Source organism: Lepisma saccharinum, unplaced genomic scaffold (assembly GCF_977018435.1).
Source record: "Lepisma saccharinum unplaced genomic scaffold, izLepSacc3.1 HAP1_SCAFFOLD_687, whole genome shotgun sequence".
Lineage (NCBI taxonomy): Eukaryota > Metazoa > Arthropoda > Insecta > Zygentoma > Lepismatidae > Lepisma > Lepisma saccharinum.
Genome location: NW_028143358.1, coordinates 73,019 through 100,327, shown reverse-complemented (window position 1 = coordinate 100,327; position 27,309 = coordinate 73,019). Strand labels below are relative to the sequence as shown.

At 37.8% G+C, this 27,309-nt stretch overlaps 1 long non-coding RNA gene across 1 annotated transcript in view; it reads right to left on the bottom strand.

The window, feature by feature from the left end:
• The window catches only part of LOC145983133 (uncharacterized), a 63,642-nt gene that overhangs the window by 16,340 nt on the left and 19,993 nt on the right, over positions 1-27,309 (bottom strand). The window contains exons 2-3 of the long non-coding RNA XR_014441225.1: positions 15,498-15,653; positions 13,062-13,121 (exon numbers count right to left, since the gene is read on the bottom strand). This is a non-coding gene — a long non-coding RNA (uncharacterized LOC145983133). The remainder of the gene's footprint in view (positions 1-13,061; positions 13,122-15,497; positions 15,654-27,309) is intronic.

The following is a 27,309-nucleotide window of genomic DNA, read 5'->3' as shown; positions in this document are numbered from 1 at the left end:
ACGGTGACGAAGATTTGACGAAGGAGGATATGGACCTGAAAAGTCTAGGCAAATCCGCTGGAATGGCTTCTGTGCGGGAAAAGTACAAAGTTCTCCTACTGGTGGACCTGGACGCCGTTTATTCTGCTGACGTGTAATGCATTCCCTAATTTTCCTTTGTATAAATAATTTCATATTCGGAAAATAAATTCGTGGTAATGCAACATTGTTACACTTGGTAAATCAAAGATGAGAGCTTCCTATGGGTGAAGCGTGGAGTGTCTGAATCACGGAATCACGTAACGTCATTGGTATGCATAACAATTTCTTGGTAGTGGCTCCTAATTTCTCCTGCCTATATAATAAACCATCCCCCAAAACATGATGTTAAACCTGCCTCTGGATGGATAAAGGTTGTGTTCCATCGTCCTTGTCTGGGTCCTCCAAAATTTTAATAATTAGGCCAAAAAAATAATCCTGTCTCTGATGTTCCGCGACATCTGTGGTTGCATCAAACAATGTAAGTGTCCTGGGTTCGGGAATGTCCTCTTCAATGTTGCCATCTTCTATATTTTCGCCGCATTCTCGCTGAGGGGATCGGCGATGTTCTCCGTAGTTTTGACATGTATAGGAGTGAATGAAAAATCCTCCAAAAGGTTACTCCATCGAAGAAGCTTTGAGCTTAAATTACGGGATGTCCTAATATACGTAATTGCTTTATTGTCCGTGTGCAAATCGAAATGGTGTCCCACAAGATAAAATCTAAATGATTTTACAGCATATAAAATTCCTGTTAATTCTTGATCAATTACACTCAATCTTTTTTCAGTGTCCGTCAAAGTTCTACTACAATATGCACACGGCAAGTATTTTCCTTCTACATTGGGCTGCATGAACACGCCACTGACGGCGTGAGATGAAGCATCGGTAAAAACCTTGGTGTTCCTTGCTGGATCATAAGGTAACAAAACAGGTGCATTAATTAGAGTTTATTTTAATTTATCAAATGCTGACTGTTGTTCAGGACCCAATTAAATGTCTTACCTTTACGGATTAAACTTTGTAATGACGATGCAATGTCAGAAACATTTTTGACGTACTTCCTCACGTAGCTGCAAAGACCAAAAATCATTTTAACCTTTTTTGTGGTAGAAGGAATTTTATAATTCTTAATGGATTATAGTATCCTGTCGCTGATACGATAGCCATAAAACATTCATAGCAATTGTTTGCAGAGTAAAGGATGTACATACTTGCAGATCAGAGTTTAAATTGGAGGCATTACAAATTTTTGAATAAAATTATCAACAGTGGGTTTATAGATAGGAATATTGAATTTGTTACAACAGATAATGGATATTTGTACAGTGGTGAGGATTTTAATCCAGAACTTGTCTGCTACTCTAAATATACACACCTGAATGAGCTTGTTATGTATTTCATAAGACAAAAATTTAGGGATTGTACTTCTGATTGTATTGTTGATTCACTGGAGGAGAACAACCTGAATGACACATGCAATTGTGGGAAACAATTATCCAGTCTGGCAGTGTAATTTCATGTATTTCAGATACAAGAATCTGGCAGTGGACATCAACCTGCTAAGAATCTCAGCACAAACAAGACAGAAACAGCAATCAGGTAATATTATTTTTTCTGTTAAAACAGAGCTCTGCAACTGTTAAATATTTGCTAGAAACAATCTCAACATAGGACAGGCAGGGAAGTGTTTATGTAAATAACTATGGATACTGGATTTTTTGAGAGAAGATGCATTTCAAAGTACATAAAATCCAAGTCTCTTGTTGAGGATTTCAGGATTAGGTTCTCTGGCCTGTCTGAGTATAACCTGTTTGCTGTACAGAATGAAACTGAAATGCAGTGGGTGCTTATCAGTGACAGGCCATTCCAATACCTGTGTCTTAAGCTTCTCAGCAAGTTTGAAAGATTTGTATACAACAGGGGCAGAAGGATTGTTGGATTTTTTGTTAATTTTTATACAGATAGGTATCGATACTACTACATGTTGAAATTGTTTGATGATCACTGGTTCAACTATTGCCATGAGTGGTGGTGTTTTGAGTATAGGATGTACATGATTGCATTTCAGAGTTCAAATTGGAAGCATTTCAGATTTTTAAATAAAAATAAGCAATTAGTGTATAATGATACTGAATTTATCACCACAGATGAGGGGAATTTATATAGTGGGGTGGATTTTGATCCTGACCGGGTTGAGTACTCAAAGCACACATACCTGAATGAGCTTGTTATGTATTTTTTAAGGCAAAAATTTAGGAATTGTGATCATGATTGTATTACCCTATCACTAGAGAAGAACAACTGGAGCAACACATGCAACTGTGGGAAAGAATTATCCAGCCTGCCTGTGCATTGATTACATCAATGAGGTTATAAGATGCAGGGCTCACAATGCAAACATGTTTGACTTGCAAATGAGAAGCATCTCCAAGAAATTAAAGCAGAGAGCAAAGTACCTCATAAGAAGCAACCAGATAAACATCTACAATATTGACAGCAACAGATTTATATTCTTTCCCCTACTGTGTGGAAACAATGGCATAGATGTGCCACCCAGCAATTATGTTGGGGGTTGCCTTACAAAATCCATCTGGATAATATTCAATTCATCCCCCAACACATTCCTAAATTATTACACATCACCAGGTATAAAATTTAAAATATGCAATAACACATATAGAACAACACCAGATAGTTCCATCAGAAATATATCTGAAAAGCAAGATCTTGAGAATATTAGACAGAAAAGCTATGATTCCAGAGACAATATTGAGAGCCTAGTTGTTGTTGATTGCAATTGAATTTTGCAATTGCAACATGGGCATCTTGTAATATCATCTGTTACATGATTCATAAAGCAGTACCTGCAGAATAAGTGAGAACAGCTGTATGCAACATCACTGTTGAACACACCACAATTGCATGCCACACGCTCAAAAAGCATATATGCAATATTCTCATCTTTAAAATTTCTCAGGTTGTTGATTCTGGTGTCAAGATTTTTGTTGTAATATGGATGTGTATCATGGAAGTGCTTTCCAAACAACCTGTCTATCCAGAATCTTCTGAGCAGTTCTATGAGCATCCTCTGCTCAAAAACATCTGCCGGTGAAAATTGGAAGGGGTCACTTGTCATGAGGTGATGCCTGTCAGAATTTATTTTTTCCCTGTCATCCAGCCACCAGTAGTACATCTCATTGTGATCTTGCTTATTTTGCTTCTTCACATGTATCTCAGGGCATAGTCCCAGCATGTTTGAAAAATCAGACAGGTACCTATCTAATTTTTCTGAAGATTCTATAACTCCTTTTAAAGTGCACTCTATCTTGATTGTCAGGGGATCAGATCCTCCATATATGAACACACATCATGCTTAAACATAGCACAGTACCACTTGTTTATAAAATCAGTTAATTGAGATTTTGTAAATTTTGAAGAAAATATAAACTTGTGAATTTCATCATAAAGGGTAAGATCCCACAATTTATCAACAGGATGGTCTATCTTAAATTTCTACACATTGTTTAAATATTTGGGCACATATGAACATAATTCATGAAACAGCATAACACTCTGTGTCCAGAAATTAATAATGTTTGTCCACCATGCAATAGGATAGGCCCATCTACAATTTCAACATATTCATAGAGCAGATTAGGCAATTCTGGGTTATACTGGTGGGCAATTTTGAAGGGTATTCTTGGCTGAGAGTGATTATTATTTCTGTATATGTTGAGTGTACAATAATAATAATTTTTAAAATCTTCTATAGATACAGGATCATTTTGTAAAATTCTGTACCATAATGCACCTACACAAACTCTACAATTCTTGTGTATCTCTCCCAACAATTTTAGGCAATAGAAGAGCATGTTGCATGTCTTGTTGTGGGTTATAAAATTTACATATATTGCCCAGTTATCTGTGTATGGCAGGTTCAAAACATTCTGGATATACTTGTAAGGGCTGGGTGCAATCTTAATTTGTTTTTTCACAATTCTTATCAATTTAATGTTGTCCACATCTAAAAGTCTGTAATAGTATGGCCCCTTGTAACATGGACCTGACAACAATTTTGACAGAGTATAATAATTTGTAAAATGCACACACCTGTTTGGACACTCTATACATTCAGAGTATAGTTGTGTTTTAAATATGCTGTTCTGCAGATACACCACAAACAAGCCAGAGCTGTACAATACAGGCCAGCTTCCTGCAACAAACTTGTCATCATATCTTGTTTTGTATACCCTGTTTCCTATCTGCAATGCAAAGTATCCTGGAAGCAGGAAGAAATCTATTGGCATATCATCGGGCAATAGCTTATATCTGTAATTTCTCTTGTAAAACATCTTGCAAATGTTCCAGTCTATGGATGCACTGTATCTACTGGGTGCAAGTATCTTCAAAACACCAGGTACATCATAATCAGCCACAAATATAAAATGCATGCCATTGTTGATCAACTTGTCAAGATCAGCATCTGCATTGTTGCATAAAGCTGCTTGTATGTTGAAATAATCCTCAAACCTGCTGATATTCTTAAATTCTATCAACATGTTTTCAACAGTGCAGTATGATCACCAGGGCTGCACTCTCTGCAAAACAACTCCTCAGACAGTAATATGACAGGATTAGACACTTGTTCCTGGCAGCAGCTGCATATCCAGTTGTGTATAACATAGGTCCTATTATTTGATTTGTTACATTTTGTACAGCATGCAGCTTTATTCTCAACAACTCTGTTTAGAAAACAATATCTGCAAAATACATGCCCGCATTGAAATGCAACATCAACAGGAAACAGAATACACTGGCACACCCAAGGTGCAGAGTTGTTGTTCCCCTCAGCAATGTTTCCAATCACAGCAATATTGTGCCTGTTGTAATTCTTGATCCTTCTAATGAGAATATTCAACTCCTCGGCTCCTGCTGCATAATTTGGATGAGTATCGTGAGAGATGCATCCAAATAAATCATTCAGCATCATTCTTCTAAGCATCTCAATGTACATGTTCTTCTCAAACACAGTGAATGGTATAAATGATTCAGTGTTCCTGGCCATGTTCTTCATCATCTGCCTGTTTGTAATATCTTGCTCGGGGAGCCACCAGAAATACTTGTCATCATCTTCAATTCTATTATTGCTATCAGGTGCAGCAGGTAGGCATTCTCATATCATAATTGCAAAATCACTCAGAGCATTTTCCAACTTGCCCACATCAATATTACATCGTTCATCAACATTGCACAGCTTCTCATACAATTCAACTCTGAGACACATGTTCTTTTTCATATATTTTTATGGATCCTTGTATAGGATAGAGTACCATATATTTATAAATTTTGTAAGTGTTTCCCTAGTAAATCTTGAAGATCTTATGAAATATGCAACCTCTGCAGTGAGCACAGGGTTTGTATCCAGAAAATCCCAAAAATTTCTAAACATATCATCTCGGCCAGCATGTATATTGCGGCCTTCAATTATATGCCTAGGAGCCTGAACAAACAGTATGTCATGTAAAAACAGCACCATTCTTGCCCAGTTTCTTATGATTCTTCCCCATAGCCTGTACAACATTCTGTTGTTTTCAATTTTTTTGCACTCTGCAATAACATTCACCATGTATGGATTGTAGAGCTTCACCAGATAAAAAGGCAGATCGGGTTCAAATTCTACAAAATTATTTTTCACCAGCTCTAATTTGCATGGTGGATTCTTAAATTGTTCAGGAATCAATCTAACATTTTGCAAAAGCTTGTACCATGCAGATGGCAGGCAAGACTGGCAGTTTCTGTGTATCTCACCAACAAGTTTCAAGGTGTAGATAACCCAGCTGTTTTCTTGCCTATTCCTAAACAGCTGCTGTGTGTATTCTTCCCACTTGTCTGTGTAGAATACCTGCACAATTTTGTTGTAGGAATCAAACATTCTGAATCTCACTTGATTGTTGAGCAATATCTCAAGCATCCCGGTGTTGCCTGCTGCACGGTAGTAGGGCCCTCTTCTTGCACATGGGCCCAATAGGTGATTCATCAACATGTTCTGATCAGGGTATATCACATATCTTTTGAAACTGTCAATCCCAAAGGATTGCAGGTGTGTATGAAATATTGAATTCTGATAATCTATAATATATAATCCAAAATTCCCAACTCTAACAGGGGAGCTCTCTGGGAGTAGAGCCATCTTATCCTGGTATGTTCCCCCATCATATTCAATTCCAATGCCCCTTGGATATAGGTGTATTTCTCTTATTTTATCTGATCTGTCACTTGGTTCTGACAACAGGTAAAATTGATTATGTTTCTTGTACACAAAAATTATATGCTTATATAGAATAGATTGCCTGTAGCCCTGGTTTCTCTAATCTACAGTGACATTTCCCGTGTTATTGCACATCAACATCACAAGAATCATGCTTTCATTGTCAAGATTCTCATAGATTTCATCGAGAGTGCTGAAGCTCCCATAATTGATAAAATTTTTAATCCTCATTTTTTTTATTCTTCTTGCAAGGGACCATCTTCCATTTTTATCTCGAGTACAAAACTATCATCAATCTCATGATTGTAGCATAGAAATTGTTTTGTGAATGTATAAACATAATAGCCTTGTCCTGAACACAGTGCACATGATAGATTATTAATTTTGTAATATTTTGTTATTGTATTGAGGCACAATTTGCAGCAATCTGATGTTGTGTAGGTATTTAGGTAGCAATACCTGCACACAGCATGCCCGCATGAATACACAACCTCTTCAGGATACAGGGCACACATGCATGGGTATAAATATCTAGAATTGTTTCCACTTGCTACAGGAATTAAACTTGCACCCCTGCATCTATTTATCATGCTTTCAAAATTTAAATTCTTGTTAAAATAATTGGGGTGTGTATCCAATTGTAAATTAAACAGCCTTGTTAATGTTGTAACCTTTTCCAAAAAAACTGAAAAACCCCACAGGTGTGTAAAGTGAACGGGAAGTGGACCGGAAGTGGACCGGAAGTAAACCGGAAGTGGACCGAAAGTGAACCGGAAGTGGATCGGAAGTGGACCGGAAGTAGACCGGAAGTGGACCGGAAGTGGACCTGTAGTAAATGTGTGTGGGTGGGTGGGTGTGGGTGTGGGTGTGGGTGGGTGAGGGTGGCTTTTATGAGCATTTTTGGCTTAGTTTTAAGTATAGGCAAAGCAATATCAAGAGGGCCATATTTTTGACAAGCTTATGGACAACAATCTCACAGATGTAGCTTTTGCACACAAGGCCAAATAAATCTGAGGGGTGTTCTTCATTTGTACACTAGAATTCAGGATTCTTGGGATTTTGACAGAGTAACACACTATAAGCAATAAGATCATATGGGTACTTGGCTTGATTTTAAGTGTAGGCAAATCTGTCTATTGAGGGTTCTTCATTTCTACACTAGGATTCAGGGTCTTGGGATTAAGAGCATATCACACTTGAAGAATTGGGGCATATGGGCATCTTGGCATAATTTTAAGTGTAGCCAAATCGGGCTGTTTAATCAAATAACCTCTTCATTTGTACGCTATAAGTGCGCTCATCCTATATACTTTTATACTACTCACGATCAGTATAAATTTCTTGTGGCGTTCCAAAGCGTAATACTATCTCTTCATACACAAATTCAGCTGCTTTACTGGCCGTACAATCCGCAACTGGTTTGGCTATTAAATACCGCCTCCCAAAATCTGTTGCTTCAATTATATAACGGTGACGAAGATTTGACGAAGGAGGATATGGACCTGAAAAGTCTAGGCAAATCCGCTGGAATGGCTTCTGTGCGGGAAAAGTACAAAGTTCTCCTACTGGTGGACCTGGACGCCGTTTATTCTGCTGACGTGTAATGCATTCCCTAATTTTCCTTTGTATAAATAATTTCATATTCGGAAAATAAATTCGTGGTAATGCAACATTGTTACACTTGGTAAATCAAAGATGAGAGCTTCCTATGGGTGAAGCGTGGAGTGTCTGAATCACGGAATCACGTAACGTCATTGGTATGCATAACAATTTCTTGGTAGTGGCTCCTAATTTCTCCTGCCTATATAATAAACCATCCCCCAAAACATGATGTTAAACCTGCCTCTGGATGGATAAAGGTTGTGTTCCATCGTCCTTGTCTGGGTCCTCCAAAATTTTAATAATTAGGCCAAAAAAATAATCCTGTCTCTGATGTTCCGCGACATCTGTGGTTGCATCAAACAATGTAAGTGTCCTGGGTTCGGGAATGTCCTCTTCAATGTTGCCATCTTCTATATTTTCGCCGCATTCTCGCTGAGGGGATCGGCGATGTTCTCCGTAGTTTTGACATGTATAGGAGTGAATGAAAAATCCTCCAAAAGGTTACTCCATCGAAGAAGCTTTGAGCTTAAATTACGGGATGTCCTAATATACGTAATTGCTTTATTGTCCGTGTGCAAATCGAAATGGTGTCCCACAAGATAAAATCTAAATGATTTTACAGCATATAAAATTCCTGTTAATTCTTGATCAATTACACTCAATCTTTTTTCAGTGTCCGTCAAAGTTCTACTACAATATGCACACGGCAAGTATTTTCCTTCTACATTGGGCTGCATGAACACGCCACTGACGGCGTGAGATGAAGCATCGGTAAAAACCTTGGTGTTCCTTGCTGGATCATAAGGTAACAAAACAGGTGCATTAATTAGAGTTTATTTTAATTTATCAAATGCTGACTGTTGTTCAGGACCCAATTAAATGTCTTACCTTTACGGATTAAACTTTGTAATGACGATGCAATGTCAGAAACATTTTTGACGTACTTCCTCACGTAGCTGCAAAGACCAAAAATCATTTTAACCTTTTTTGTGGTAGAAGGAATTTTATAATTCTTAATGGATTATAGTATCCTGTCGCTGATACGATAGCCATAAAAGCCCACATTATGTCCTAAAGCAATTGTCTACTAATATCCAAATGAACATTTAGGCACAGCCAATTTTAATCCGGCAGATCATAAACATTGGAACATTTATTCTAAATTCACTAACATATCCTTAAATGTATTAGCAAATACAAACATGTCATCAATATAAAAAGCAAAATTATTAGAATTCAAGCCCGCTGTAGCGAGCTGGACACACCGGCTTATCGCCGCGGGAGATGTCACATGTCCCATGCGTGTAAAATTCATATCAAATTGTCCCTTGGCTGGTATAGTAAAAGCAGTGTATTTTTTTGATTCATCTGCTAAAGGAACCTGGAAGAATCCTTGTTTAAGGTCTGCACTACAATAGTAGCTCTTACCGGCCATGTTATGTAAAATTTCTGAAATGTTTCCTATCGAAACTGCATCGAAAACAGAGCTGGCATTAAGTAATCGAAAATCCTGCACCATGCGATAAGCTCCTGATTTATTCTTAACGAGAAAGACTGGGTAATTATAGGGAGATGTTGAAGGACCGATGACTCCTGCTTCCAACAAGTTGTTAATTTGCAGATTAATTTCCGAACGTAGGTGTACAAGTATAGAGTAGGCTGGGACGTGAAATTCAGAATCGTCTTTTAACTTAATACGATGCGTATAATTTGTGGCACAACCAATGTCCTGCTCAGACCAGGAAAACACATCTACGTACCTCTCTAATAATCGTGTAAGTTGCAACTTCTGATCGGGTTCTAATGCTGGGTGAATATCAAATTTTGTAATGTCGTGCACTGTTTTTGTCATGGTGCCAGTTTCCTTGGTCACCATAACGTTAGGTCCTTCGTCATCTGCAGTATGACGAGAAGTTGGGACTGGATTTTGCCATGCCTCTGCGGTACCTATGCTTGCCCCTTTCCTAATTTTAATTTTGTAAGAGTTTGGGTTGGTAATCCAAATTAAAAATGACTTCATATTTACAATGGCTCGGGGCACCATTAAACTTGTATCCATTTGAAACTGTAAATCTGATTCTAAATAAGTTAAATTCTGATAACTAGAATTTGTCAATTTGACAGGAATACACAAATGAGACCTAGGTTTAATTCTAATTTGTCTGGAAGTTACAAATTCTGTCACATATAAATCCCTGATCAGACTAGCAACTTTTATGGATACGTCAAAGGTTTTTTTGTGTTTCGTCCTTAATTGGTTTCGAGGAGGAGTTCCAAATCTCCTCAGTGTGAGTCGATTCTATTCAAAATCCAAATTTGCTTTTTGAGCTCTTAAAAAATCATTACCCAAGATTGTCCCATGTTCAAAATTTGGAATCATTCGAAAAGGGTGGGTTAAATTGCGGCCGTTTATTGAAAAAGTTAACAGGACAATCTCTTTAATTTCAATTTATTCCTTTGCTACTCCCCTTATGGCCGTATGAATTTTAAAACGTTTGGCAGTTAAAGGAATACCTCGATCACTAGTAACTGATACTTGGCTCCCGGAATCCAAAAGAAACCTCTGACGTTGCCCCCTATCACTGTGTTAATGTATATAAGTTCCTCATAGGGGAAAGTAGAGACTGAAATTTGCTTTCCTTCAAAATCTGCGCATACGTCTTTTCTATGGGCAGTCACCGCTCGTTTAAAGCCTCCTTGTTCTGCAAACAAGTAGCTGCCGAGTGATTGGGATAATTACAAATAGAGCAGCGTGGTCTCTCCCGTTGCTCTTCCCTACATTCCTGGCCTCGCCCTGCTGATGATGAGGAACCCCGCGAGTTCTGTCCGCGGAAGTTTCCACGCCCTCGCCATTGTTGGGCATTGCCATATCGCCTATTGTGATGTGAATTATTATTATTATTATTAGGCCGTGCATTTCTATACTCCCTATTATACTGTGGTCGTCTATTATTACCCCGGTAGGAACCTCTATAATTATTACCTGACTGATAATTGCCTCTATAATATGGTTTTCTAAATTGCCTCTGTCCAGATGAGTCGGTGCGAGGGTGCTGTTTTTGGTTGTCAATGCTATCTAGTCTAAAAGTAAGACTAGCTAATCTAGCTTCCAAACCAGTTTCCTGAGTCTGGGTTTGAACCTTGTTACTTTGAGGATTGTTAGCTAATTTTAATTGTTCGACCTCCTTCTGCAAGGCATTGAATCTTGCATCGATCTCTGAAGTACGTCGCAATTGTGCAGACTCAGCAGTATAAAGATTGGTATTCTGCAATAAAATCTGCTGCTGTTGCGAGAGTGTTGGTGCGCTGTTCAAAGGAAGGAATAAACTGTCCCTTTGATCTTCGCACCTTTGCTCTTTCAACTTGCACTGCCTCATCAAAAACTGAAGCTTTTCAAAGGATTTTAAATCCTTGAGCAGCCCATGCACTGACTCGTATTCTTTATGATGGGTATCTTTCATGTAATCCACCTGCAATCCTAAAATGATTTGTTTGATCTGTTGTTGAACGCCCATTTTAGGATCTGCTTTAATTAAAAGTAGTTGATACAAGGGCCCTGTAAATTCGTCTTTAATTTTTTATCTTAAATCCTCATAAGAACTGTCTTGGTTTTCTTGGACGTCTTTCCAAGCCTGAAACCATCGCAACACTGGCCCGGCTAAAAAGGCTTGGAACATTTCCTGCTTTTTGGCACTGTTCCAACCATTTAAAATTGCAAGTCTATCTACTTTTTCCAAAAATTTTGATACATCTTCCCCGGCTATCCCTTGAAATGGGATACCCTCTAAAATTGTTGGGGGAACAAAGTTAGACTGAGCCATAGTTGCAAATTGTGTTGAGCCTGAATCTCTAAAATCCTGAAATTGTTGCTCTAATTGTTTTTCATATTCCTATTTTCCTGATAATTGTCGCTGAAGCCGTCTAGTTAATATTGGGCTACGTTTAAATTTTGGGGGTTGAACTTGCACTTGGACCGCTGACATCTAAGTTAAAACTTGTAGTCCCTCGTGCTATATCTAATAACTGGTAAAATGTTTCATCGAGTTCATCAGCAAGGTGAAAACTTTTAAGCCCTATGTATTTTCAAAGTCAATTGTGGCAAGGACATACTAAAATTTTAAACAAGTTAGCAAAATTTTTGGGCTGAGGTTAAATTTAAAATTGCTTAAGAATCTCATTTCCGAAAAAAAGGATGAAAGCCCTAAGCATCTTTATTACGTATGATTCTAAAGAATGATGGGATCAGAACCAGTCACTTCGCAATTAATTGCTTGGTGATGTAAGCTATTCATCATTCATCCTCTATGATGAGAGCACTCGTCATTGTCATGACGAGTTACCGCTTAGCAATACGAAAGGTACAAATAAGATTTAGAAACTTAACAGCTAGAAAATGCAACGGTAACTCGGTGGGTTTTATGAACCTTTGAACCTGAATTATAGCTGGGTTTAGGATATTTACCTGTCTATCTGACGAATGAAGATAATTACGATGAATGAAAATATACTAAGTCTTTTGTTGGCTTCTCTATAGGTTGACCAGGGCGTCGTTTCACTTTTGCTCCACTCCTTTCTAAGCTCTCCTCTCTCCTCTATTCCAATTCCAAAAGTCAGTCCCCTCTCAGCTTGTCTCACCTCTATATTCCCTAGGCCATGGAGCTCTTCCTCCATGCCGAATCGTGTTTCAAATTGCCACTATGCAAACCGCTGGCTCAAAAGGCAGAAGAAACTGCCTATTTCTTGAATACCTCAGGAGGTTTGCATAGCACAACACTGTACATTGTTTACATTTTTCAGAGGTTGAGACAACTGTGAAAAACAAGTGAATGCCCTGGTCAACATGAAACATTCAGAGAGGCTTTTATATTAAACATATAATCTTAGGGATTGATACGATTTCATTCCTGTCTTTGCGATTAGCGTACTGTTACTGATAATCGAAGTACATTGAAATGATAAATGATAGATTTAAGTGGAATTCCAAGCTATAAAAGGGCCTCCCCGATGGCGCAGTTGTAGCATCGTCGCCTTGTAAACAATGGGTCGCGGTTCGATACCCGATGGAACCACATACGTGGAGAACGGCTCCATTCAATTCTAAGACTTTCTCCCACAGCTTAGATTGTTGGGTTCTATCTGTAGTAATTAATTAACTAATTACTTTACTTACCTAACCGCACACCATGACTTTGCATTCTAGTTCCGCACAACAATCCGTAGCGGAAGTGCACTGAAATTCGAGAGAAATTTATATTAATTACAATTTATCTTTGTTGAATGTTAATACTTAGCGAAATACTTTCCAAATAATATTAATCTTTATAATTATTAGACTTGTTGCGCTCCTTTTGGAGCGTAAATTTTCTCGACTGAGATGATAAGACATTTAAGCTGCTTATGAAAAATTGCTCGTGACAGCGAGGGGATAAACAAAACTCCGAAATATTTGAAAAGAAATTAAATAATAGAGCAACCGATTATGTTCAATACTTTTGTTTAATATTTGTGTAAACATATATTAGAAAAACAACCAAATTAAAAATGCTAAATGTTAATTGCTCAAATATTTGTTGTTGTCTTTTTACGGTATGCACAATTTTGAAAAAATACACCATGAGTTCTCTATAATAATTTCAAATTTTCAGCAATTTGTACAAATTCCTACAAGTTACCGATTTGCTGATTCCTATGAAATAAATTTAGACAATGTAGATGTTTGTTAAGTCCAGGGATAGAAGACAAATTTTAAAAGTCCTAAAATATGAAAGGTGTTTAAAAAGAGTCTAATAAATTCGAAAAAGCCGAATTGATAGAACTGAATTTTCTACATGTTACTTCGAGATGCATTTCATTTGGACAAAATGGACACCTCAGATTCGGAGAACATAAACGTTTATTTATTATAAATTTAACGTGACATAAAAGTTCCCGATTATCTTACATGTAGATGTAGGTCTCAATCGTTAGTTGATAGTTAATGATTGCTCAAACTACGATATCTCAGAATTAAATTAAAATATAATGTCAAATTTATTCTAAGATATTTTCTGATTGAGCTGACAACTTGTATGTTCATGTGAACGATCATACTATTCCATATTTGTTAATTATTCGAAAATTAATGTTGATATAAAGTGACAATTTCGTGAAATCACATTGTCAGATGACCCACTACAATGAACCTAGAATATAAAGCTCATGCAAATCCATAAATTTTCAACTGCCATTCGTCACATTCATCATAATAATTTATGAAACTAAGTTACTTTGAGAAAATTATCTGCATTGATATTTTGTTTCATCTCATTACACATAATGCCAAGTTCTAACTCCTGTAAATTCACAAATGTTAAGTGAATACGTTCATAACCACTTGATTTCTGTAGTGTTTCGACGTTACACAATCCTAACTTTGGTAACTTACTTCTCGCAGAGGATATTCACACCAGGTTTTCTCTTCTATGAAGCCTAATGCACTGATAATTAATTTTAGGGATATTATTCGACATTTTTACAGGATCAATTCGCAATCTCGTGATTTGCACAAAGCTTATCTGGGGTTTGCCACCGTGCAGTAGTTGTATGGTTTGGAATAGGTGAATTTATGGACGAAGTGATAAAGTGATAGTTTAGTGCCCTAAAATCTTAGTTGGAAAGGCTATCAATCCAGAATTTGTTATTAGATTCAGATCCATGGTGCGAAACATAGAAAATGAATTCTATGCTAATAAAGATTCACCTGTAACTCAAAGTACTAGAATCAAAGTCCATTCGCCGTAGAAGAAGATACAACTTGGAATGTTACATTGCCTTCAAGATTGAGCAAACTTCTACTATACACAACTGTTCATCTTTTACGTATTATACCGTTAATATAGTGAAATGCATAGTTATTCTATTATGTTCTTAATGCTTAAGCATCATGTTAAAACAATCTTTGAAATTTTTATGGAAAATTTTAATCAGGAATTTTCTTTGACAAAACCACGATGTTTAGAAAATTCATGGATCCATTATTTTGAATGAATTAAGTCATGGAATATGAGAACATAACATTCTGAGTTGTTTCCTGCATTTCACTTTATTTTTTTGGAAACGTATAATTTGCCCTTCCTTCTTTCCATTTCCTTCTGGAAAAATAATCAAATAATTTTTTTCTGTTATTCATTATCAAAATAATAAAGTTCATTTCTAATTCGAATTTAATATTCTCATTTCAGGGAATCCTTGTATACATACCAGCACAACATTTATCTCTTTCCATTTCCTCTATACTGTTCCCTTCTTTCTCTTCCCTTTGTAATCTCTCTTATGTACACGCCTCAGCAACTCACAAACCACCCCTACACATATGTAGATACTATTTTGCTGATATAATTTGAACATAATACATAAAATCAACCCCATTTCTCTGAGAGAGAGAGAGAGAGAGAGAGAGAGAGAGAGAGAGAGAGAGAGAGAGAGAGAGAGAGAGAGGGGAGAGGGAGAGAGGGAGTAGAGAATAAATATATAATTACACTGAAACACACACACACCGATCAAGCACTAATTATAAAACACATACTGATATAACAATTATAACACATCAGTTATAACGAGTACTTACATATTCCAGTTCATCGCTACAGCCCTTTGCCATAGAGAACACTATGGCGCAGAGAAGAAATATGAGCAATATGATATATGCCTGCATCGTTGCTTCTTCGATTCAGGTTTTCTTCAACTGCTTCTTTCGTTTATATATATATCGCCAGATTATGTGCTATCAATTAAAGAAAGTATGAAAGAACATTTCAAATCTTGTATCATTGTCGTTCTCATAAGAACATCTGTCTATTTTGAATTCAGACAACTACTGACACACCGTTTCGTTACAATATTGTGCATCTTTCATTCCGATTTCATGAGATGTCTCGCACACCTATGGCTTCATTGCGTCATATGTTGGATGTGCACAATCTCCTGCGATATCAGTCATAATGTTACATACAGTGATACTCAATTCTACACACAATGGAACACACAAACACCCCCAAACACATAGGATATAACACATATATACATAAAACAAGTAACTTTTCCCTATAAAGTTTACCTCGAAAGCGTTTAGTTTCTGCTCTATAAGAGCTTAAAATTTATCCTGTACGTATGGAACCCAACACGGCAAACGTTTGCTCTGACATAACTAACAAAGGAGCTTGGCAGCGTTGTCACTAGCGTTCCTCGTTAAGAGAGATGACTTCAAAAACACCAACTTGGGAGTCTTGCCTGAGCAAGATCCAAAATATTAATGATACTTGCAATGTTGTAAGAAGCATTGACAGTACTTATAAACTGACCAAGACAAATAATGGGCAGACTGAAATTAAAGATTACTCATTCTAAAATATCTCAATAATTGATTGATTGATTGATTGGTTTATTTTAATTCGCTTTTCTTCCACCTTTGGCTAATCGCGAAGATATGGATGATATGATGAAATAACAAATGACACCAATGTCTAGCATTTAAACTCGAGACACCTGGCGCCGTAGCGAGCTGAGCTAACCACATCACTACGGAGTGTTTCGTGTGTCATGCAATATCAACATTTGCAAGGGACACGTGAGATATAGAAGGGCAGCTTATCATGAAAATGTGGACACATCGGACAAAAGCACCAAATTTTTTCCAGGTACTTTAAATTTTTGACATGAACCAACTCCTCCGTCGGACATCTCGGACATCCCATTTTGAAATATAGCTATATTATCAATATCTCGGCTTTTAAATCACTAAGGACCACAAACTTGGTGTCTAAGTATACATATTTGGGGTCAGGGAATATGACTACACAATTTTTAAATGTGTCAGACTATATATTTATTCACTAATATATGTACCAATTACAAACTATTCACCGATTAAGAGTTTGGAAAATTAACAAATTTATACAATCGTATGAAAGAAGTTTAAATGCGGTATTCACTACACGTATTACTAATGATATGCTACCATTTACAAACTATTCACCAATTCAAATAATACTTGAAAAATGACATAAAAGACATAATTATACAATTAAAATACAATAAATCGTATTATGAAATCGTATATGAAAGATGTTGAAATATATGAGGGATTGCTGTTATATGAATTGCTTATGTTGTATTCAAACATTGACATTTGCACAGTTCAGTACAATTCTAAGGAGCAGTGTTGCAAGCACACCTACCAGTGCAGTCTCTTTGACGCTTACAATTACATTTACCCAATTCAGTGCATGCCTTCGAAGCAATAGGTAATATGTTCCATACAGGAACCCATGATGAACTGTCTACTTTCTGTGTCCAGCCCCAGCCTTCCGGATTAGGAGCATGCTGTTGACTGTGATCACTGGTACACCATACTCCTGCCTGATATACAGCCCCCTTGGAGTGTTGGAGTAGTGCGTCCTTCGTTGGTGGAAATTTCTCCATTGACTTAATCTTCTGACAAAACCGCTCCTTCCTGGCTTCATTCACATTGTCTAAATCACAGTTCTTATCATACAATATCACGGTGAAGAGTTCTAGTAGTTTAAAATTTTCATTATCAATATCAAGTTCTGTGTAAGGGTAGAGTGCAATGTAGGTAAATGGATGTGTCACTTGAGGATAACAATTCCATGCCTCCGATGCAGATTTCTTGCCTTGTCCAAAAAGTGATGATTTGGTATCACATCCAGTTAAACTGTGGAATACAGACGGCGAAGAATTTCTCTACACCCAGCTTCTCGTAGATAGCATTAATGTCAATATAAGTAAATGTTTTGCCTATACCAAAAACAACACAAATCTTCGAAACTGCACACAAGGTCATTAGGTGATGGAACTTGCCAATGAGAATCACCACTACGTCCGTGTCAACGGTACGCACCATACAGTTACTTCAACCATTCAAAAGTGCAACCTGTAGGTGGATAATCAGTCTTGTGTCCGCTCCATATGGTCACATGATGGCATGGACCTATCAGTTCCTCGGAGAATAACTACGGCATCACATGTGACGACAATTACCTTGCTTTTGGCACATTCAACATTTGCCAATTTGTTTGAAAGGAATGCAATGGGGAGCTTGTTCCTTACTTCACACTTTCTCCTAACACCCTTACCTCGCTTTTCTCTAGTGTCTTCTTTGAGGCTTGTCGGAATGTATTTGTCCCACACTACATCAACTCGTTTGCAGCTTTCTAATTGTTTATTGATGTGTAGAATGAATACGTGGTCAGCATAATCATCAAATGTGACAATGTTGGTATTTGGGGGGGAGGAAATGCACAACAGCGGCTCCATCGAGAAGTTTCACATCAACATAATCAAAAGGATCATTTGGGGAATCCTTGTTCAGAATGTTCATTAGATCTGACTTCTTTCCGAAGCGCAGACTTCCATCGTCAGATGGTGAATGAGGAAAATTATGAATCTCATGGCTGAAGAATGTAGTCATGTCACTCTCCCTATGCTGCTTCACTATGTACAGTTCAGAGAACAGAGAAACATCAGTCTTAAGTATTGGTATGTTTCTCTAATCTTTGTCTTTATGTTTTGTATAGGAGTTCTGAATAAAGGATGTGTTTTTTTTATTGGTTCATGAATGGAGCGAGTACAATCACTGATAACTGATTTGCAATACTTGTCATACTGATCCTGGCCTACACTCGGAACTGTCCGCACCGTATTTACTACACTTTCAACTAAAATATTTCGTGTGGCAAGAGTCAATAACTCGTCATTGTCATCCATAAAGGGATTTCTAAAGTCTTCTATGACTGTATATAGACTCAATGATTGTTCGTTAAATGTTTTCTGTATGGCAAATCCATCTTCTTGATGACGATAACTTTTGTTTTGCTTAGGGATGTAGTTATCTTGAAACTCCTTCAATAACGTAGCTTGTTCAGGCCCTGAGGCCATCCATTTTCTGAAGGTTGAAGAATTTTCGGTCAGACCAACAGAGCACCTCTTGAACACTTGACGACCTTATTATTTTGCTCATGTGCTTGGTCGATTGGTATACTTGAGAATCGGTTCTTGGTCTTGTGGATTATCCAGTGAGTCTGCTGCTCAAACTTCTCAAGAATGGAAAGTGGAAGATTCTCCAAATCTCGGATGTGTATTGGGATCCATCGTGCATAATTCTGATGGTCGAGAGCGAAGAACCATGGTGCCAGGGCTTTGAGGCTTTCCACATACAGATTAAAATTCCCCTCACCCTGCGATCTGATGAAAATGAGACCCAGGAGCTCCATGTTAAGAATCGTGTCCCAGTACCTGAATGTAGGACTCTTTTCTATCGTTGCTTTTCTCCATGAAACCTTGGTTTCATCATCGTGTGGTCCTTCAGTGAGTAAGAAAGCATCCTCCTGCAGTTTTTCCAAAGCCAATGCTGTCACTTGGTGAGAATGTCTTGTTCTAATCACATGCGAGGCCGAAAGGAAAGAGTTGGTTTTGCCTGATGAAGCAATACCAGCTTCACCCAATGCGCAAGTCCATCCTGATCCCTCCAAGTGGTCACGAAACGTTTTCCACATCGCCATATCAACATGCAAGCCACCCATCATTACTATGAACGTTTCCTCTCCATGAGTATGAGGCCACTTCCACTGTGTGAACTTGGCTAGGGCATACAATGATGCATCAACTGCGAAAACAGGTATCTGTTCAGAGTTAAGATATTCTGTAGCCCAACGCACGACATTCATCCCGTGGTTCATCATGGAGGCCGTAGCTGCCTTCTCATAGAAAAGGTGAATAGTTTGTAATTGGTACATATATTAGTGAATAAATATATAGTCTGATACATTTAAAAATTGTGTAGTTGTATTCACTGACCAAAAATTGTATACTTAGACACCAAGTTTGTGGTCCTAAGTGATTTAGAAGCCGAGATATTGATAATATACCTATATTTCAAAATGGCCGCTATAAAATCCGAGATGGCCAACGGAGGAGTTGGTTCCTATCAACAATTGAAAGCTAAGCACCTAAGTAGTACCTGGAAAAAAATTGATGCTTTTGTACGGTGTGTCCACATTAACGCGAAATTCGACGTTAAGCTGCCCTACTAATAGGGGAAATCCACGAACGAACAAATGTAAACATGATGTGTTTGCTGCCTCGTTTCGAACACACAGACTGCAATGTTATTCCAATTTATTTCAAAATTATTCCTATCTGTGCTAGAGTTATTGCTAATCGTGTTCGTCTCATAAGGAAATCATTGCAAGGCTCTTTTAAGTTTCATTCATTGATTGATTGATTTGCTTTATTTTACTTCGCTTTTTGTGCTACTTTTGGCTAATTTGGGAAGATGGGGATTAGTGATGACGTGATGAAATTGATGAATTGACACTCACAAACATCCATGCCTTCGCGACCAATCCAACGCCCTGGAAAGATTTCACAAAGTTACACAGTCGTGCTGGAACCACATTATCTGTCTAATGTTTAACGGAACTTCCTCAAGCAGCTCAGGCAAGGTATGGTGAAGAAACACACGATATACCTCACCATTTAAACTATCAGGCAGCAAATAGGGACCAACTAAATGGTTGTGAATGATACCTGCCCACACATTTACACTGCAATGCTGTTGATGCCCATGTGCGAATGTTGCGTAAAGATTTCTTCTTGCCTACATATGGCTATTATGCGTGTTAAATATGCCTTCCCGCGTGAAGATTGCCTCGTCAGTGAAGAGGATTCTTGAAGAAAAGTCGGGCAATAGTGCACATTGGTCTAAAAACCAAGTAACAAATCGTACTCGATTACCAAAATCTTGTGGACACATTGCATGGTCCCTCTGATAGTGATACGGATGAAGTCCTTCGTCATGAACAACTCCTCACACTAACCGATGATCGACTACAAACTCGTGACCAACAGCTCTTGTACTGATCTCGGAGTAATCGCCAAATCCTCGTAATTTACACTATTTTCATGTGTTGGGATTAGTGTTCTCATTTTGTGTCTTTGCTTCGCATTCTTATCATCGAACGTGAAACAATATAATCAAAAGGAAACCATTGAGAACACGTCATAAATTGTACATATTTATCATTCATTGTAGCAACTTGATATCAACATTGAAATGTAAGAGTAACATTTTCGGAAGGCACCAAAATGTCAACTCTTAGTTCAGCCTGGAAACAACTTTTTGTAGCAAACGAGCGAGATTCTGATATCTAGATGAATTTACGGCATAATGCTTGTGAATTTCTATTCTTCTCATTGCACGTAATTTTGATGCACTTTCAGGTAAATAGTAAATACGAGGACGAAAGATCCAGTGACACATTTGTCCAGGTCGGAACTCGTGTCCGGAACATTCGGTAGGGATATCATGAGTTTGATTACTAAACGTACTCAGTCACAGAAGTAGATCAAGAATATTCGTCTCGCGGAGATTTTTGTTTCTCTTCAGTATAGAGGTTTGCCTGCTTTTTATAACAGACTCGATTCGGCATAGAGCTAGTTCCCAATTTTCTAATAAATAAATTGCAATAACATTACAGTCTGCATGTTCGAAACGAGGCAGCAAACACATCATGTTTACATTTGTTCGTTCGTGGATTTCCCCTATCTCACGTGTCCCTTGCAATTGTTGATACTGCATGATACACGAAACACTCCGTGGTGATGTGGTTAGCACAGCTCGCTACGGCGCCAGGTGTCTCGGGTTTAAATCCTGGCCTAGACATTGGTGTCATTTGTTATTTCATCATATCATCCTCATATTCGCGATTAGCCAAAGCTGGCGGAAAGCGAATTAAAATAAACCAAATCAATCAATCAATCAATTATGGAGGTATTTTAGAATGAGTAATCTTGATTTTCAGTCTGCCCATTACTTGTCTTGGTCAGTTTATAAATACTGTCAATGCTTCTTACAACATCGCAAGCATCATTAACTGTTTTGGATCTTGCTCCGGCAAGACTCCCAAGTTGTTGTTTTGAAGTCGTCCTTTTTAACGAGGAACGCTAGTGCCTAGTGTGTGTGTGTGTGTGCGAGTGTGTGTGTATGTGTGTACTTATATGTACTTACATTTTATTACGTCAAATATTTTTACAAGCAAATTAAGAATTTCCCCGTTAACAGTGGATGATGTAATTGTAAGGAAGACAATGATCATATATTTTCCTAATAGACTCATCGCTAATAGGATAAGGAGAAGTGAAATTTTTAACGAAACGTACTAACAAGGTAAGCTCGACTAGGTAGAGAAGGAAGGTTTTATTTCTGACATTAAATATCGCATATTGAAAATACAGAATGTCCCAAAACAGTGTGTACACTTTTGAATGTTAATAACAGGGAAACTATTAAATACATCTTGACTGGATTTTCTTACTGTGAAGCTACAATATCTACATTGAGTGTGTGTGCGAGCGTGTGTAGGCATTGTGTTGTTTTTAGTCCCATTACAGCACGGACAAATATAATTCACTTGTCTGTGTACACCACACCAGGCGTTAGACATTAATGTGGCCAAAGTGGGAAAAGTAAGCATTGTTTTCTTTTGAGCAATGTAAAAATTGTCAAATAACCACCCAGATGTCACAATTTAACACACTTAGATTTCTAACTCTGGGAAACTGTACAACGACGTGTACCTCACAAAGCCACAGTCAGTGGATGACATGAAACATATGTTTGGCACTACCTGTGCTTCCTTTCCTGTGGAAACCATATCTGATGTTTGTTGATTTGTCGATCTGTTCCATAGCATTTAAGATAAAGTATTGCTGACAATGAAAATCTATAACTTTAAGTTATGTGACACTCAAAAAGTTCATACGTGCTGTTATAGTGTTCCCATTATTAACGTTCAAAGAGTGTAAACACTATTTTGGGACAAACTATAACTGACACTTGATCTTTATTCAAAGACTTTTCCGATGCACTGTAAGAAACGTTTGTACTTGCAACAAAAGATCTCTAGGAATATTATTAAAAAATATGTATTAATGCTAACACGATACATTGTACACAAAGCATCAGAACATAAGGATGCTTAAGGTCAGTGACTGCCCGCGGCTACTATGATTGGTAGTGCCAACGTGATTAAGAAATCGAAGAAAAAAACTCTGAAATGCCCCCCCCCCCACACCCCTGCTTGTGGTTGCGCCACTGGTAAAGATGTTTCACTTTTAATTTATCCTCGTTTGGTAACATGGATAACAGTGTGTAATAAGTAATAACGCATTAATCCGATTCATCTTCACTCACTAATCCATCTCTTATACACTACAGGACACTTCCCTAAAAACACAATTACAAGAGAAAGGAAAAAACAAATCCTCTGACCTTCTCCTTCTTCATGCATACGTATTCCAACTGGAAGTGGAAAATATCCTAGACATATGTTGTAAAATCAATTGTCGAAATGTCAAAGGATACTCACATCACCATAGGATTTTTTACTATGTAAAAAATATAAAAGCATGGATGGATCTTTGGACGCATCTATCTTATATCTAAATGTTTTTTTCCAAAAGTAGACAGAAAAGTAGGTAGTACCTTTCTGACGATTTACTTCCCAACGGGCCTTACAAATCATCATATTTAGCGACTTATCTCCAAAGGTGGCAACTATGTCCCTCGTCGCTCCAAGCGAAAATGAGCTCGTTTGGTGTCTTATGACAAGCATGGCTAACCCCCCCCCCTCCCAACCTCGTTTCCAGCTGAGACTTCTTCAACCCTCTGCACATGTGTCAACTTGGTCAGGCTCGGGCCTCGGGAGGTTAAAGCCCGACCCAGTTATCTCTGACGCGGTGCAGATCTCAACTTTAGTTTCGTTTCGCTCCTTCTTAGCATCACGTATTCTACCCTGCTCGCCAACCTTCGCCATTGTTACCAATATGTCATTCCATTCTTGGACACTCTCGCGCAAACATAATTTAAAACAATTGAGTAGCGCTCCAGCTCGCGGTTCACACCATTCGACAGGGACGTTAATGTGGCAATATAGCATGACGTATTGGTTGCTTCTTTTACACATTGCATTTTCATTGGCTAGCTAGTAACTAGTGTTGCCAACTGTATTAAGGAAGCAGTATTTCTATCACTCAAGGAGAAAGATAAAGTGGTGGTGAGTTTTGTTGGATTGAAAGCGCCATAATATTATTTCAAGTATTTGATCGGTTTGACGTTGTGTGCGTGTATTGCCTGTGTGTATGTGAAAGTGTCTGTTTGTTGATGAACGTTAAATTTCATAATGCCTCCAGTACTGTCAAAGTGTTATCTACTGGTTATAATCAGGGCTAGGATTTATAGGTAAATACATACTTTCAGTTTGACGAAATATCGCTGAAATTTTGTGATATCTTTGCGATTACTAATGTTTGTAGTATACTGTGTCAATAGTTTTCCATTTTTCTAACTTTAATACATACTTTTACATATTTAAGGAAAATATACTTAATTTTACATATTTCAACAGGTTTATTTCACAAATTGTTCATATTTCATAATTTTGGAATTATTCAAAAGAAATAAATTGCATGGCTCCTTGAGATTTTCAACTCTTGGCTCCGGCACGTGTTCTTGTAGGAATTGCATAGAGGAGGCTGTCATTGTTACTGCTTAATGCGATGCATATTGTTTTCTGTGTTAAAATTGCCATGCTTTGACGGTTGACAAGCATAACAAAAGAAAAAGCCGCGCAGGTTATCGTCTAGTTGGCAGTATATGTACTTCTTATTGTTGTTGAAGCCGGCATTGTTTGTAAATGTACAACAAAGGCAACAGACTGTCGCCGATCACAGAGATGCAATAATACTGCTTGAGGAGGAGGATTGTGGTCCACATGTCTGGGTTTAACACTTTTTTCCATGTTTTCTCAAAGCAGTGGTAGTGTCTGTCGGTCGTGTATTATCTGTCGTTACAGTTCCAGTGTAGAAGGGTTAGTGAACAGTTAGAACACCACCAGTGCATTAACGCAATGGAAAATAATAAATTGTTTATTTTGTTTGAAATCACTCAAATAAGGAATCACTAAGAAGAGGTCTTCTTTGCAGCATTTTGGGTAATTTTACGTATGTGTTAGTCCATATTTTGCGAATCTTTAGTCCATATGTATATACATACAAAAGCACTTGTTAGTATATATTAATCCTAGTCCTAGTATAATGCATGACGTTTAAATCTGAACATTAGAGCTGAATTCTCTTATTTTCTTGTACGTAACAGCTGTGCATCGGCACACTGCAGCGATATTTCTATCTGCTCCATTAGCAACACTGCTTCTTGAGTTGTCTCGCGCATCGCACGGCAGAGATACATGTGTCGGGCTATACGAAACAGCTAACGATGCGTGCTTGTAGGTTGGAGTTGTCGTCAGCTTGACCCAAGTCTTTCCACCATGAGCTTGAACGATTGTCAGATTCGAATGTCCTTGTCTGTAAATTATACATGTATTAATTTAACAATACTTTGGCGAGATATTCGTTTCTTCTGAGGGTAGTGCCATGACACGGCGGCTCTGCCATTTGAGACGACGCTGCTTAAGGTTACACGAAATATTTTTATTTAATTGCAGGAATAATCTTGTAAAACCCATAATTTAGATAATCTTAGGAAAAACCGAAAGTTGTAATCTTTTTATTTGTTGAAGAATTGTTCTCTGCTACCACTGACGGCAGCTATCAATTTATATCAATATCACAATTATCATCAACGACGCCAATGCCATAAATAATACCTGTATCACATTATCGTTTTGGTTTGTCATATTTGTGAACAAATTATAACCTATGAGATACTGATGTTGGATATGCAGGGGAAATTGTGTACGTAATTTTTCACGGTTAATTAGAGATACAAAATATCAAAAATGGCCCATGGGATTACGACAGATCCCTGAAGAACTAATAACTGCCAAATTTCTTTACACAGGGTACGAAGGGCCTCCCCGATGGCGCAGTGGTAGCGTCCTCGCCTTGTAATTAAGGGGTCCAGGGTTCGATACCCGGTGGAGGCACATAGTGGTTCGGATCCCACTTTAAACTGTAGGTCCAGTCCCGATTAGCCTTACTGTGCATAAAGTGGACTTAAAACACCAACTCAATCCAATCCACAGGGTACGTGACAGAATTTTTCGTCGTTCTTATTGGTTCTTGACCTAGTAATCCGAAGATGGTCCGATTCTAGGTCAATATAATTTAATACCACAATGCCCATTTTAACAAAATGATGCAAATGTATATTTTCAACAAAGAACTTTAAATGCTCTGTACATATCACGAGTGCAGTAGAAATGGAAAGGGTGAATAAACAGAATTATGAATAGATAATATTATGCAGTATATGTTTTCATAGTTCATGTAACGCATTAATTCTTCGATGCGGATATTTTATTATATGTATATTATATTCTTCGCAGTAATAAAAGTATGCCATATGTTGTGGTTGCATTGACGATGTATTGACTATTTGTTTGGTAAGAAATAGGATTTTTTTTTTTTAAAAAAAATGACATTTTCATGGTTCAGTTAAACACCAGGAACATTCTGAGTAGACCTAGTGTCCGGGTACCAAGTCATCAATTGGGGCTCGGTGGGGCTCGCCTTAATGGATTTCTCTCGTAAGGCAGAAAATAAGCTCGGTGGGGCTCGCAGTGTTGCCAACTCTTACCCGAAAAAAATCACCAAAGTTTTTGGTCTAACCTAACCTAAAACAAGGAGCTGGCAACCTTTTTCTCGCAGTGTTGCCAACACTACACCCGAAAGTAAAGCTCGGTGGGGCTCGCCTTGATGGTTTGCTCTTGTAAGGCATAAGCCCTATTTTCTCGCAGTGTTACCAACATCTTACTCGAAAAAAATCAAAAAGGTTTTTTTGTCTAACCTAGCCTAAAGCAAGGAGCTGGCAACCTTGCTTGAGGCTTGTTTTACAGTGCATAAAGCAAGGTTGCCAACCTACTGGTATTTTTGCCATAATTTTTTACAAAAAAAAAAGCTGTCGTCGTAGCTTTTTATGATGTATATTTTGAGGGGCACAGAGTTGGCAACACTGTGGGGGCACTGTAGCCTTTTATGAGGGGGGGGTTTATTGCCCTCTGTTTACATCTGGCAACACTACCGTAGATTTTTTGACAGTGTTGTTAACCTACTGGGTTTTTCACTGTAAATTTTCATCAAAGGACCTGAGGGGTCCATGTATTTTTTATGTCTGGCAATACTGTTGGGGGCCTAGTGTTGGCGACACTGTGGGTTTACTGTAGCCTTTTATGAGGGGGGTCTATTGCCCTCTTTTTATATTTGGCAATTTTATTGGATGTTTTGTTTGAGGCTTGGGTTTTGCCAACCCATCCGAAGAAAATTCCACTATATGATCTTTCACTGGCTAAGCTAAACTACAAATAGGAATTGGCAACACCGACGAGTCTTGAATTATTATT